At 46.2% G+C, this 15,856-nt stretch overlaps 1 long non-coding RNA gene across 9 annotated transcripts in view; it reads left to right on the top strand.

Annotated features, from left to right (window-relative positions):
* Positions 1-15,856, top strand: part of LOC149863447 (uncharacterized) — a 51,178-nt gene that overhangs the window by 15,207 nt on the left and 20,115 nt on the right. For 7 of the 9 annotated variants that reach the window (XR_016442373.1, XR_016442372.1, XR_016442370.1 and 4 more), the window contains 3 exons: positions 2,716-3,001; positions 3,968-4,088; positions 9,019-10,448. This is a non-coding gene — a long non-coding RNA (uncharacterized LOC149863447). Of the gene's footprint in view, positions 1-2,715; positions 3,002-3,967; positions 4,089-4,931; positions 5,045-9,018; positions 10,449-15,856 lie in introns of all 9 variants that reach the window. The other 2 variants (XR_016442365.1, XR_016442371.1) reach the window with 2 other exon arrangements.

Below are 15,856 nucleotides of genomic sequence, written 5' to 3'. Positions count from 1 at the left end.
TTACTGTAAAGGACTACCATCCCAAGGGATGGCCATGAAGGATCTACCATCCCAAGGGATGGCCGTGAAGCCCTTGGAGTCATTTCAGTCCTCGCTTTCTAGACAATCGCCTCTTTATTTCCCCCACTGTGCCTTGTTGTAATGTTTTAAATATGAAGGACCTTCCCCCCAGAGTTTCCCAAGCTGCTGTCTGTAAATGACCACCAGGTGATTGTGGTTCTTGCCTTATGGGCTAACTGCATGGCTCCAACCTGCCCCTACACCACGCCCCATGCCTCAAGTGTTATCGCTCTCTGAGGTTCACCTAATCACACTCAGCCTTTCCACAGGCTCTTGGCACACTCAAGCCTCTCTATCGGCTCCTGGACCCTCTCTGGTCCCCAATTAGGCCCCTCTGGGCTATCAGATCCCTCTCTACAGTTTACCCCAGTTTTTGTGTTCAGGCAGGAGCCCTACTGCAAGCCTGGTATCAGGAGCACCACTGTCTATATCTTCAGAGCTAGACTGCCTGACCATGTCATGGGCTTATAACCTGGCCCTCTTCTACTTGGGGGATGCCCTCCTTAGCTCCCTTTCCCACCTGCCAGCTGCTTTGTAGGCTGCTCCTCTCCTGAAAGTGAGAGGCGCACCTAGCGCTCTGTCACAGTTACCCATGGACACGTGTGAAGGCGATGCTATCATGTAGCCTGGATGATTCTGCATGTTTCCCTTTACAGCAGATGTTGGGTCACAGTTCAGAATAAGGGTGAAAGGATCAATACCTACCATCTGTAAAGCAGCCACTTTTTTTGCTCTAGTTTATGTGACATTGAAACTGAAGTGACTCACACAGTTCACATCCCCTGGAATCCTAACTCTCTAAGTTCCCTCACTTATAGGGGAAACTGAATGTTTAGCTGATTTTTAGATCTGAATTCTTCGCTGGACATTTCTTCTGGTCTTTACATCTGGAGCTCCTGTTCTAAATACATCTCTCTTCCCTGTCTCACAGTGATGTCTGTGGGAAATCTGCAGTGGTTCTGTCTTGCTGCCATTTGCTCTTTGAAGCTCTGAGGGCTTCTTGTTTCAAAAACAGTCAGGTGTGCATGCAAGAGCTTTGGTTGTAAAAAGAATTAAAATCAGAATCCTGCATAAGGCCAGCCATAAATGGTAATCCCCTTAACTTTTAACATGTTATTCAGCAGCAATCTGACAATAGCAATTAAAATAGAATCGTAGAAATTAGGGCTGGAAGGGACCTCAGGAGGTTGCATCTAGTCCAACCCCCTGCTCAAAGCAGGACCAGCCCCAACTAGATCAGCCCAGCCAGGGCTTTGATGAGCCTGGCCTTAAAAACCTCCCAGGATGGAGTTTCTACCACTGCTCTAGGTAACCTGTTCCAGTGCTTCACCACCCTCCTAGTAAAAAGTTTTTCCTAATATCCAACCTAAACCTCCCTTGCTGCAGCTTGAGCCCATTGCTCCTTGTTCCACCGCCACCACCGAGAGCAGTCCAGCTCCGTCTTCTCTGGAACCCCCCCGCAGAGAGTTAAAGGCTGCTATCAAATCCCTTCTCAGTCTTCTCTTTGCAGACTAAAGAAACCCAGTTCCCTCAGCCTCTTATGTCATGTGCCCTGGCCCCTGAACCATTTTTGTTGCCCTCTGCTGGGCTCTCTCCAATTTGTTCACAATTTTCTATACTGGGTGACCCAAAACTGGACACAGTACTCCAGATGTGGCCTCACCAGTGCAGAATAGAGTGGAATATGTAATTACTTCCCTTGATCTGTTGGCAGCAATGCAGCCCAGTATACTCTTAGCCTTCTTGGCAACAAGGGCACACTGCTGGCTCATATTCATCTTATTGTCCACTGTCACCCCTGGGCACTTTTCTGCAGAGCTGCTACTTAACCTGTTGGTCCCAAGCTGGCACTGGTGCATGGGATTCTTGGGTCCTAAGTGCATGACTTTGCACTTGTCCTAGTTGACTCTCATGAGATTTCTTTTGGCCCAATCCTCCAATTTGTCTAGGTCACTCTGAATCCTAGTGCTACTTCTCTAGCTTGGCATCATCTGCGAACGTGTTGAGGGTGCACTCTATCCCATCTTCTAGATCATTAATGAAGATATTGAACAAAACTGGCCCCTGGGGCACTCCACTTGGTACTGTCTGTCAGCTAGACCACTGATTACTACCCACTGAGCCCGACAATCCAGCCAGCTTTCTATCCACTTTACGGTCCATTCATCCAACCCAAACTTCCTCAGTTTGCTTGCAAAAATGTTGTGGGAGGCAGTATAAAGAGCCTTGCTAAAGTCAAGGTATATCATGTCCACAGCTCTCCCCACATCCACAGAGCCAGTCATCTCATCATAGAAAACAATCAGGTTGTTCAGGCATGACTTGCCCTTGGTGAATCCATGCTGACTGTTCCTAATCACCTTCTTCTCCTCTGACATGCTTAGACATGGATTCTTTGAGAACCTGCTTCATGATTTTTCTGGGGATTAAATAAAAGCTGTCTGCATTAAGAAAGGATCCTTTATTTCTGCAACATCTTTAATTTCTTGGCCAGAATGTGAAGGAGAAACATAGCAGCAGTATGAAAACAGCCCATCCCAAACTGCATAGGGTTTGACAATGCTCAGTGCAAAGCCTATACATTTGCTTGTATTTGTATACAGTTGCTTGTATTTGTTTTAAATTTGCACCCATTATTGATATTATTTTCCTTAGCATTTACTTAAAGATTTCACATGAGAATACAAGGAAGAGAAGCAACAAACTTTACTGAGCTGAGTCTGTGCCAACTAAGTCTGCCTGTCTGACAGATGGAGAAGTTCTGAGTGTTCATTACTCCTTTCTGCAAACAACTCATTTTCCACATTGTCTGCTTCAGAAAAGTGAGCCATCATTCCAAGATCAAAGGCTGAAATATGTTTAATACAATAGTAATAACTTAATTCCCTCGCCATGAAATCACTTCTCACTTGAGCCTTATACAGGAGACATCCCAATACAGGTAAATATAGGTGGGTAATTCCAGGCAGTTGGGGAGGTTGTAGAGGGGCAGTCATGATAAGAATCAGTCTCAATATCCAGATGTCTCTCATTTCCTGTAAGATGTTGCAACAGATGCTAGTTATATCCCATTGCAGCTAGATGTCAGAAGGACAGTTTGGGTGAGGCACCTCTACATACCCACATCTTCTTGTTTTAAAAACCTTTTACTTAAATATTCTCTAAATAGTGTGGCTCAAGATGGTGAAAATCTCCACATTCAAGAGGGAGGGGCACTGAATGCAAAATGAGCCTCTAAGTGCTTGTCCATGATATTTTTGGGTCAATAAAGACTAAGTGTGGGCCAACTCTCTGGAGATACGTAGCTCCATTGCCTTGACTGTTCCTTCATACGCGCAGAACACATGTTCTGTGCTTCTCAGCAGCTGCGTCTACACATGCACTTAACTGCGGAGTAGGCTAATTAGCTTCAGGATAAAGTGTCAGCATCTACATGTGCAATGCTATTAGGCTGCAGTAAACTAATTAACACTGCAGTAAGATAGTACTGTCTGGGACGGTACCATCTTATGCCAGGGTAATTTACTGCAGTTAAATGCAAGCGTAGATGCTGACCACAGGTGTAAATTGTGCCCGGTCAGCCCAGCCAGCAAGGGGCCAAATTTCTGCCTGCTGCTTGGCCACATGGCTCCACACTTTCAGCACCCTTGTGCCCCAGCCAGTCCCTCTGCTACTCAGTGCTGCCATCTGGAGCCTGCGGTGAGCAGCCCTGGTGTAAACTGTCCACCCCGGCTCAAATTGCTGCTGTCCCAGACATATGTGTACATGCTGTGCCCGGGACTAGTTTACTTAGGCTCAAAATGCTCCAGAGTTTATTGCTTCAAATTAGTAGCACATGTAGACTCCTTCCAGCCCCTAATGTCTATGAATTTATGAGTCTTTTCTTTTCTGTCTTTTTCTCCTACAGGTCTTAAGAGTCCAACTCCACCAGGGCTCCAAGGAGTACCAGCAAAACTATCGTCATCTGGCATTGCCTTCTGAGTCTGCTGCTCCAGTGTTCACTCACCAGCACCTCCACTCTGGCCCAGGTAAGTTTGCTTGCCCAGTCCTGGCCCCTTTCCAGGGGTCACATCCTTTACTCTCCACAGCTGGGAGCCCCCTTCTCCCCACCCAGTGTCTTTTAACTTTTGTGTGTCTCTGATATCCTTTTCCTGCCTCAGATTTAAAGAGGCTGTGTCAGTGTTTAATCAAGCCTCGCCGCTGAATCTCCAGTGTTGGCTCACCCACAGAGTGAGTGCGGTAGGGATGGACTCCAGCTTCCTGCTACACCCTCCTATCCAAGACATCCATTTTAGCCAGGCAGGGTGCATCTACACATGCAATTAATTAGAAGCAGTAAACTCCAGAGCAGTTTGAGCAGCGTCTACACATACACCTGGGATAGCTGGCAGGAAGCATGAGGGGGTCAGCCCTGGGATCCAGGTGATGGCGTCAGGTGGCGGAGAGGCTGACTGAGGCACAAGGGCGCAGTGTGGCTAGGTGGCAGGCAGCAATCTGGCTCCCTGCTGGCTGGGCTGACCAGGAGCAATTTATGCCCATATGTACATGTGCATTTTAATCACAGTTAATTACCCCAGCATAATATAGTACTGTTCCCGATGGTACTAACTGCGGTGTTAGCTTACTGTGCTCCAATAGCATCACACATGTAGACGGTGATGCTTTACTCCACAGCTAATAAGCCTACTCCGCAATTAAGTGCACATGTAGACGAAGTTGCAGAGGAGTTATAGGATCATAGAAGATGGAGTAGACATCCCCTACTGGCTTTTTAGTCTACCCTGCTCTGAGCAGATGTGTCTGCCCACCTCTTCCCAGGTCTTTTTCCAGACTGCTTTTGATAGTGAGAATGATCGTGTTTTTATTCATAGATTCATAGATGCTAGGGTCTGAAGGGACCTCAATGGATCATGGAGTCCGACCCCCTACCCATGGCTGTGACCCCAGCCAGGTGCTTGTCCAGTCTCCTCTTGAAGACCTCAAGGTAGGGGAGAGCACCACCTCCCTTGGAAGCCCATTCCAGATTCTGGCAGCCCTAACTGTGAAGAAGTTCTTTCTGATGTCCAACCTAAATCTACTCTCTATCAGCTTGTGGTCATTGTTTCTGGTTATTCCAAGGGGTGCTCTGGTAAACAGAGCATCTCCTATTCCCTGCTGCCTCCCCCCTTGGTAAATTTGTATATTGCCACAAGATCCTCCCTCAGCCTTCTCTTGCAGAGGCTAAAAATGTTCAGGTCCCTCAGCCTTTCCTCATAGGGCCTTTCCTGCAGGCCTCTAGCCATACAAGCAGCCCTCCTCTGGACCCTCTCAAGGTTGTCCACATCCCGTTTGAAGTATGACGCCTAGAATTGGATGCACTACTCCAGCTGTGGCCTGACCAGTGCCACATAGAGGGCAAGCATCACCTCCCTGGACCTGTTTGTGATGCACCTACTAATGCATGACAAAGTGCAGTTAGCTCTGCTAATTACTTCGTCATATTGATGACAACATATTCATCTTGGAGTCAACAATGACTCCGAGATCTCCCTCACTTACTGCCACCGTGCTTCCACCGCCCCTGCCATGCTCCTGCCACCACCATGCTCCTGCCATCATCATGCCCCCCCCAGCCGCAGGGGGCACCAGTCATTCATGGTCATCCCCCAGCCTGTAGGTGTGCTGGTGATTCCCTCTCCCTAGATGCAGCACCTTGCATTTGTCCTTGTTGAACTGCATCCTATTGTTCTCTGCTCACTTCTCTAACCTGTCCTGGTCCTCCTGGATTCAGTTTCTTCCCATCAGTGTGTTTGCTTCACCCCACAGTTTTGTGTCATCTGTGAATTTGGACAGAGTGCTTTCCATGCCCTCATCCAGGTCGCTGATGAAGATATTGAACAGCACTGGCCCAAGGACTGAGCCGTGCAGGACTCCACTCCCCACATCTTTCCAGGTCGATACCAACCCACCCACAACCACTGTCTGGGTACAACCCTTAAGTCAATTTGCCACCCACCTGACTGTGTAATCATCTATGGCACAGCTGTTCAATTTGTTTATGAGAATAGGGTGTGATACCATATTGAAAGCCTTCTTAAAGTCCAGGTAGATGACATCTACCTCGACTCCTGCAGCTAAGCATTTAGTGACCTGGTCATAGAGAGAAACAAGGTTAGTCAGGCAGGATCTACCTGCTAGGAACCCATGCTGGCTACCCTTCAGCATTATGTTGCCTGCTGGACTCCTACAAATGTGATCCTTGATAATTTTTTCAAGGGTTTTTCCAAGGGTAGAGGTGAGACTAACCAGTCTATAGTTACCCAAATCCTCCTTCCTCCCCTTCTTGAAAATAGGGACCACATTGGCCCTTTTCCAGTCCTCTGGGACTTCACCTGAGCACCACAAGTGTTCAAACAGATGTGCCAGTGGCTCTGCTGTGACACTAGCTAATTCTTTCAGCACCCTTGGGTAGAGCAGTTGGTGGGCTAGCGTTCCTCCTGTTTCTGTCAGTAATGCATTTGAGAGATTTGTTTAGATCCGCGTTCAAGAATATAGAGGCAAAAAACTCATTGGAGAGCTCTGCTTTGTCCCTCCTCTGTTGTCAATGGCCCTAGTCTAGCCTGTAGGGGTCCTATGCTGCCCTGCGCCTTCTTTTTCCTTCGTATATACATTTACATTAGTGATGAACCTCAATTCAAAACCCTTTAAGCTCCATCTTAATTTGCTCATACAAGTAAAAGATAGGGCTCCAGTGGGTCTGTTGGTGGTGTCAGGAAGCTGAGTAGAACTTAGTCTCCCTTATATTAGTTCTTTTTGGATCTCCGTAGCGGAGAGGCAGGGCTTGTTGGCTTGCACATAGCACTGTACCATATAGCTGAGCTACGTCTGGTTTGGAGCAGGCAGCACATCTCTGTATGGCATTACATTATACTGTTTGGAGATTTCCAGAAGGGCCATGATCTTGTGTAAACGGGTGGCAGGTGGAAGTATTGCACTGTGCATCAAAACTCATCACAGACTGTCTTAAGGAACTGAGGCCTGCCACAACAGACTCAACAGTTCAGTGACACCCTAACAGCAAATCCAGGGTACAGTGTTTAAATGGTCTCAGAGAATTAGGCTACTCTTGATTTAGAATTAGGTCCATAGTTTCATAGTTAGTAGGGTCAGAAGGGACCTGAGCAGATCATCAAGTCCGACCCCTTGCCATGGCAGGAAAGGGTACTGGGGTCAAACAACCCCGGCAAGGTGTTTGTCTAGGCTTGTCTTAAAGACCCCCAGGGTAGAAGCCAGCACCACTCGCTTGGAAGTTGGTTCCGGATCCTAGCCGCCCTGACAGTGAAGTCGCGCCTCCTGATGTTTAGTCTGAATCTACCCTCTGCCAGCTTGTGACCATTATTTCTGGTCACTCCTGGCAGTGCTCAGGGGAACAGGGACTCCCCCAATGCCTGCTGGTCCCCTTGACTAGTTTGTAACAGGCCACTAGATCCCCCCTCAGCCTTCTCTTGTGGAGGCTGAACAGGTTGAGGTCTCGTAGCCTCTCTTCATAGGGCCTGCCCTGTTGCCCCCTGACCATGTGAGTGGCCTCCTCTGGACCTTCTCATGCTGTCCACATCCCTCCTGAAGTTTGGCACCCAGAACTGGACGCAGTACTCCAGCTGCAGCCTGACCAGTGCCGCATAGAAGGGGAGGATCACCTCCTTGGACCTCCTCGAGATGCATCTGTGGATGCATGACAAGGTGTGGTTGGCCTTCCTGACCGCGTCCCCACACTGCCGGCCCATGTTCATCTTGGCATCAGTGATGACTCCAAGATCCTTTTCTGCCTCTGCACTGACGAGAAGGGAGTTCCCCATCCTTTAGGTATGGTGCTGGTTCTTCCTCCCCAGGTGTAGCACCTTGCATTTGTCAGTGTTGAATCCCATCCTATTCTCATCCGCTCACCCTTGTAACCTGTCTAGGTTCGATTGCATCTTATTACTCCCTTCTAGTATGCCCACATCTCCCCACATCTTAGTGTCATCAGCAAATTTGAACCAGGTGCTTTTTACCCCCTCATCCAAGTCACTGATGAAGATGTTGAACAGTGCAGGCCCGAGGACTGAGCCCTGTGGAACCCCACGGCCTACATCCCTTCAGGTCCCTTAGGCTCTGTCCTGAGTACGTTGTATCACACTTCCAAGTAACACATTGTTTTGATAGCATTGATGAACTGTCTTACAACACTTCTCTGCAGTAAGTATTATTATCCCCATTTTACAGCTGGGGAAGCTGAGTCACAGAGTAACTGACAGCAAAAGGACAGTGACAAAGCTGGAAATGGAGCCCAGCAATCATGATGGAAAGTCCCCTGCTAGAACCACCGAGTGTCAGTATCTAAGAACTCACATAGCTGTACTGGGATGGATTCTGTGTGCAGCAGTCTGCTTCACCTCTTACAAATGCACCACAAGATTATTTCAGGCTCAGACCCTGTGGGAAGTTGCAAGCCACCTGCAAAGCCTCAAGCCCTCAACTGGGAGTTGGCAGGCAGCATCCTGCAGGTGACACAGCATCTTGCAGAATCTGGCCCCTTCTAATCTACTTTACATGAGATTATTGAGGAACACTGCTGCCTCTGGGAACCTTTCAACACATATTAAAGGGCTTAGAAATTAAATTGTAATTGTAAGCAGGATAATGGCTTCACTGCAAGAATCAGGATGCAGAGTTAACTCAGAGCATTTTTCACTCTGTGAAATTCTCATTGGTACATGCAGGGATCATGTCTTATACAGTATATGTGTCTGACAGAGAACTGGGGAGAGAGGGTCTAAACACAGACCTCTACAAAATGGCTGAGGCTTGGTGCTTGTATCCTGGAGGAGGTCTAACTCTATGGAGTACTTCTAGCTGAGGTCCAGGAGACGAGGTGGAACAGGCTTGGTGCTGATGATAGTGGTGTAGTGGTGGCAAGGAGTTTCTCATTTTGTCTTGCAGACCCAAAGCAGAACCAGCCCACTCTTCTAGAAGGAGGACCATGCTACGTTATCAGAACCAAGCCCTGCCTATCCTACCTTCTGCAACCAAGTCAGAATAAATCAAGTTATCCTCCTTGCATAGCCCTGGTTTCAACACAAAGCATCTGCAATGGAAGTAGCCCCTCCCTTAGCCTGAATGGTCCCATTACCATTACAGAAAGAGAGAACACTAGCACCATTTATAAATTCAAACCAGTACAAATAATAGGCCTTGACTCAAGGAACAGACATTAGGAATGGATTCAAATCAAAATCCAAATTGACATGCAATTGTTTCTGAATGATCAGAACTGAAAACTTCATTCTGAATGGTGGTTTCTGATGATCAGGTCCTGAAGACTTTCAGTATTTTGAATTTCTGTCACAGTTTGCGACAGGAAATACCAGTAGTTTGAAATCTCAAATACTCTCACAGGTTAATAAAACTGTTTCTTGTCTAGCTGGAGAAGCTTCTTGTCTCTTGAGGTGTCTGTAAAATACCTAGCAATAAAGTGTGTTGCTTTTGGTCATCGATAAATAATAGCCAGTTACAATTAATGATGCAAGTATAATTAAGGGCAATAAGAGGGGATTGTTCTATAAACTAGGAATTATCAGCTGTTTCACAAGCAGTGCAGATCACAGGAGCAGTCTGCTTGCCCTGTCCCAATTTCTAAAGGATGGATGAATGCAGTGTGGATTACACAGTTAATCAGCAATGGCAATCCCCATTTAGAGTTACTTATTTAACCCAATTAAAAGTACATGATTAATACTTTACCTCAGATGAGGACTGTTAATTTCTGCTGAAAGTGTCATATCTCCAGGGAAAAGAGGAAAATAAGGCACTGGGCTACCTTTTTTCAGAAAATAACCACTCCCCGTTTAATTAGAATTAAATCTGCAGATCTCTGAGGCTTGGATTTCTCCTCTTTTGCTCCAGGAAAAGAGGACAGCTTTACAGAACTGAAGACATGGGGGTTGACGTCACAGAATTTTGTTGGTCAAGAATTTCCACTTCGGCCTTTTATGTTCTTTGGAGAACCAGGTTTTTCCTCTGCCGTCCATGTAAATGAAGCAATCTGGTGTCGCTCAGGGTAATGGTTTCTTATGCTGACTGCTTTTTTCTCTCATTTTGCATAGCATTATAGGCAGTGCACAGTCCTCAAGTGCCTGGTCCTTTGAGTCCCTCACCAGGAACTGATAAGCCGCCTTCTCTCTAAGATGGGTCAAATTACTGTAAATGCCAGCAAGCGGCTCTTGGTTCTTGTGGCCAGCTAGAAAGGGAAGAGATGGACAGCAAGAAGCTTCTGGGCCCCTGCACCCCATGTTGATCCACAGAGCAATTCTGTTTGAAAAGCTGAGGGCGGAAGGGAAGTGGCTGATCCAAGGCCTAGACACAGCACGTACGTAAGTACCAGTGTGAAAAATAAGTTGTCACACAACGTATAACCCTAATCCGGTGTGATTTCCTAGAATGAGTTGTAGAGTTACCCCAGAATAAACAGCAGTAAAAATACCCCTGTACGAATGACACCAGTGTTGATCTCACGTGTCCATGGCTATCCTGGAGTAACCATTTGCTAAATGCAGACAGGCTATTGTTGGCACCTACTGTAGCCACTACCCTGAGATCATTATTGGCTGCTCATTCTAGATCCCGGTGTCATTTACATCACTGGACCTCTTGTGGGTTAAGATCAAGTGTAGGATTTGAGAGGCTGGGATAGAGGATGCTTGCCAATAGATCTGGGACTCTGAAGTCCCAGGGAGAGAGGCTGGGATGAAGGATGCTCGCCAGTTGTAGCGTCATACATGGTGTTTAGAATGATTAAGCTCAGTCCGTATGGTTTTTAGAACACTTGAGTTCTGCTCAATTGATAGGATTTGGAACTGATTTGGCTAATTTGACCTGAAACACAAAATATATTAAATAGAAAAAAATATACAGCACTGGGCAAAAGCTATGTAACTGCACTGGTATTAATCTGTTATGTGCCCAGATTCTCTGTATGGTGGTAGTTCTTTCTGGGCAGAGGAGACAGAATTTGCATGCACTTTCTAAAGAATATGAAGACAAATAAGGCCTTCTGCAACAGGACTTTAAAAATCCTTCAACTATATTTGTCTGCCATGCTGTAAATCACTTCTGCTCACCTAAAATATAGTGATCCCTTAAATATTGTGTTTGATCTGATATTGGTACAGCTGGATTACTTAAATGTTCCCTTTGCTGTTATCAGTAATCAGAGCTTCTTTGAGTACATCAGTGTGGTACAGTGCAGTGTAATGCAGCTATCTAAGCTATGTAGGTGAGTTGGAAGCAGCATAACTATTTTAATGCTGTGTTCTCCTTGGCCTACTTTACCATGCTTCTTGTTCAGAACTAACTAGGGTATCTCTGCATGCACTGCACAGTGTTACGTAGACATACTCTTTGTGATTGGGTTAACTCAAAGCTCTGAGAATGCAGCCTGCCTTATCCATCACACATATAATCTGGAGGTCAGACTGTTTCAGTTGATCTTCCAGCCTGGAAATGGCCAGGGAGAATTGCTTCTGAGTAGGTGACTTCTCTACCAGTGCAGAGCCAGCTTAGAAACCTTAGGTTTAGGATAGGTACTGTAGCCAGGACTCCACCACTCAGTGGGCACATCTACACGTGCTCATTAATTGCATAGTAACTGAAATTACTACACAGTACAGGCACACATGTACACGTGCATGCCCATACTGTGCAGTAGATATGGAGACTTATGCCGACTTGATCATACATTTGATACCTACATTGTGCAGGTATTAAATTTATGCCTGATGAGTTACTGCACAGTTATGCATGTGTAGATGCCTTACTGCACAGTAGCACTATGTGTGGACTGACTTGGGATTAGCTTTAGTCAAGTCAATGCACACACAGCATTAATGCATCATAACACCTGCACATGTAGATGCCGGCCTAATCCCTAGTAACTTACTATGCAGTAAATTTAACCAGTGTAAATGCATGTGTAGTCACACCCAGTGAAAGGACAAACCATAGCAGAGTAGAGACCTGCTGTTACTGATCCTCTACTGATGTCATTTGAACTGCTCCTTTCAACTCTCCTGTGCACTGGGACAAGGAGATGCTGAATCACAGAGCCACTGCTACTGCTTCGTGAGCCCCTGTAACAGGGTAGTCTGTTCCTTTAAAAGGGAAGTCAGTGCTGCTGGGAGAGCCCAGCTGCAGGACATTTGGATAAGCAAGGAATGTCCTGCTAGGAGCTTTTAAAAGCTCCAAGAAGAGTTCAGAGAAAGAAAGAAACAACTTCTTATTGTTACCAAAAGGAGGCAAACTGCTGTGCTGGAAGCCAGAACCATAGGACTCCTCCTCGAGTTCCTGGGACAGGGCAGAAGGGTTTGGTTTTGGTTTTGGTTGTTTAATTTTTGGCTTGTTTGTGCCTAAAGACTGTTACTTGAGAGGACTAGCTGAGGAAATCCACAGGGAGCAAAACCCTCCTACAAAAGCCAGCTGGCTAGGTAACCTGCTTATAGCCCACATCAGCACATCCACCTGGGGTTCAGAGGCAGTTGCATATCTACCCCTTGTGTTATATACCTGCCTCTCACACAAATGCCTTGTGTAATTTGGGACAAGTTCTCTGATCTTCTTGTGACTTTGCTATCACTCTGTCAAATGGGAATAATAATCCTTACTCATCTTTGAAGAACACTTCGATGTGGTCAACCTGAAAGGACTAGGGTTATTTAGTCTGGAGAAGAGAATTTGACAACAGTTTGGACAATTTGATAACAGTCTGCAAATACCTGAAGGGTGATTACATAGATGAAGATAGTTTTTTCTCTGTGGCTATAGAGGACAAGACTAGAAGCAGTGGCCTTAAGATGCAACAGGGGAAATGTGGGTTGCAGATTAGGAGGAACTTGCTGACTATGAGGGTGGTCTATGAGTCTGCCCTCATTCTCCTACCACATCTTGCTGTTAGATTAATTGTTGTAAAGTGCGAGAGGCTGCTCATTACATGTCCCAATGTCTGGGGCATTATATACTGCTCCAACCTCCCCTATATCATGTCCCATGCCTCTCAGATGGCATCCATATTGCTACAGTGCCTCACACAGTGACTGTGCTCCAGAGTCTCACATGGGACTCTCACTCCCTACTGGAGCTTACAGTCGCTGTTCCCTCACACTGGGCTCCAAACTCCCGCCCCCTCATGGGGGTAACTCCCTAAACTACTTGTGGAGCTGGCCTATATGCAGACCTTTGGGTCACCCCTTGTGATCCTACTCTGCACCAACTCTGGGCAGCCCTTCAGGCTGCTCTCATGGCTCTACTCTACGTGGCCCATTCTCTTACTATGCCCCCTCACTAGGGCCAACACTCTACTCCCTTGCTGGGGCCACTCTTATGTTCCCCACTCTCCCCCCTCACTGAGGCCAACTCCTTGCCCCTTCACTGGGGCCATGGGGTCTTACACCCCATGGGCTCAGGTGTCCAAAGACATGCCTGGCCCCACTGCCTGGCCCTACTACCCACTAAGTTGTGGGGGCTGTGGCTATTAGGCACCCCTTACTTGTCTTTCACTGGAGAGGGAACTGGCATGACATTTCCTGGGGACCATCCCACCACGGGTGGACCCACTATACCATCTTCCCCAATCAGGGTGCAGTTTTCAGTCATGCCCCAGGACCAGGAGTCTCCTGCCATCCCCATAGCTCCTGCCCTTACCTCCAAGAATGTTCTGAGCAGCAGCTCAGCTGGGTGGTGTTTTTCTGGCTGCCAGCAGCACACTAATGGCTCAACCCTGACAGTCTGGGTTAAAATGAAAGCTGCTCAGCCCCCTCCTCCTATCACAGAGCCCTCCTGCAGTCATGTGGCTCCCTCATGAGGGCTGCCCTGTACCTATCAGCTGTCCTGCTGCCTGCTTTAAGCCCTAAAAGTAGCAAATACCTAAGGTGCTCTGACATGTTCCTGCAATTGTACACGAGTATGACTCTAGTGACCTGAGTAGAAAGACCCCAGCCTTCAAATGAAGTAACAGAGATAAATCAATCACTAAATCTTAGCTTTCCCCTAACACCCATGTGTTGAATCCTGCTTTATTTCCTTCCTACTATTACAAGAGTTCACTTTCCAACCAAACATTTGGTTTTATGGGGTCTGATCCTAAATTTCTCTCTAAGGCCTAACTCCTAAAGTCAACAGGTGTTTTGCCTAAGAACTGCATGATTGAGTTAAGTGCTTTCTTTTTCCTCTGCCATGCATATAATAGCCTACAATTCTGTTTCCAGACACTTCTTTTAGACTTGAATCTACATGCCACATTTCATCCAGGAACAGCTTACACTTACCATAACTGCATGCAGTCACATTAAATTGTTGTACAATAGCTCTCCATTCACTCAAATGTACCTTTCTTAACATGTTCTAAATCTTTTGGTAAAATAGACAAGTTGCAATGGAGATAAGACTTTTGCTGTACAGTCAGTGCTGTTAGATAGCTTCCAAGAAGGCCCAGGGAAGATCACTGTCAGACTTGAACAGTATCAGAATTTATAAGTCAAAGAAATAGTTTGTGTTCCCTGCATACTGGTAGCCTGGGCAGGCAATTCCTTACTGTGTGATTTACTCTGCAGTTTGCTGTCTGTCCAGTCATGAAGATCATTTTAGACAGTTAGAGCACAAATTCATCTAAAAAAATTACCTAGAATTCTTCATCTTGAAGGACCTAAACACTTTAAGAAAACCTATGATCCCAGTCCAGCAAGGGATTTAAATATTCTGCATGCTTAATTCTAAGTAATGAGTATTTCCCTTTACTCCAATTAAAGTAGTCATGCACTTAAAATTAAACATGTGCTTAGGTCCTTTGTTTGGTCATGGCTTTTATATACTAGCACTTACCACTAAACTGCTGGCACTATTAGGATGGACTGTCACAGAAGTTTATGAATGAAGTTACACATTACATTTAAACCATACTAAACCTGTGGAATATTAGTGGTAAAGTTAGAATGTGCTGTAAACGTTCACGCATGAAGAGTCTGGAGGACTCTGACCTGCCACTAGAGGGTTGGCTAGCAGAGGCACAACTAAGAACTAGGACACCTGGGCTCTATCCATGCTCTGGGTGGGGAAAGAAGCGGGGGCACTGGGAGTGGGACATCTTGGGATGCTGGACAATTGCAAATTGCTCATTTTATCTATGTAGAGGAGATTGAAGTTACTCTAACATGAGCTGGGTAGCACAGCACAAAATTAACCCTTGCCTGAACTGGTATACATTTGAGACACTCAGAGGGCACTTATAAGTGAGCTAATGAGCTTTAACATGTGGATCCTTGTGTTTTACATGCCCTTAGCATGGTCTAAATGTAATGTGCAACTTCACTGTCACACTATACAAGAAGTCTAGTCACCAATTTAAGGTAGAAAACAAAGAAGATGAGGAATATAATAAGAGTGCAGTAATTGCCAAACTCTGGTTTTGACTAGAATGCTGGAGCGAAGACACCTGTTGTCTGAGGTGTGGGTAGGGATGGGCCTTGTCAGATCCTCAGTTACATACCTCATCAGAAGGACAGTACTTCCAGCAGCATAATGTCTGCCACTACCATGGTGGGGCATGGGCTAAGTATTGATGTAGAGGGAAGAAATCAGCCACTTACTTTCCTGGCCAAATAAAAGCTGCATCTGACTGTGCTTCACTTACAAAATCACTTCGTTGAAGCTGCTGCCTCAGGTGCTATGACTCATATAAGAAAATCTGAATACTTGAATAGACCATAGGGTCCACTTTCCTTTCCATTAGTGT

This window comes from Crocodylus siamensis, chromosome 5 (assembly GCF_052110815.1).
Source record: "Crocodylus siamensis isolate JL-2025a chromosome 5, ASM5211081v1, whole genome shotgun sequence".
In the NCBI taxonomy this organism is placed as follows: domain Eukaryota; kingdom Metazoa; phylum Chordata; order Crocodylia; family Crocodylidae; genus Crocodylus; species Crocodylus siamensis.
The sequence above is the reverse complement of the archived record's forward strand: the minus strand, read 5'-3'. Positions and strand labels throughout refer to the sequence as shown.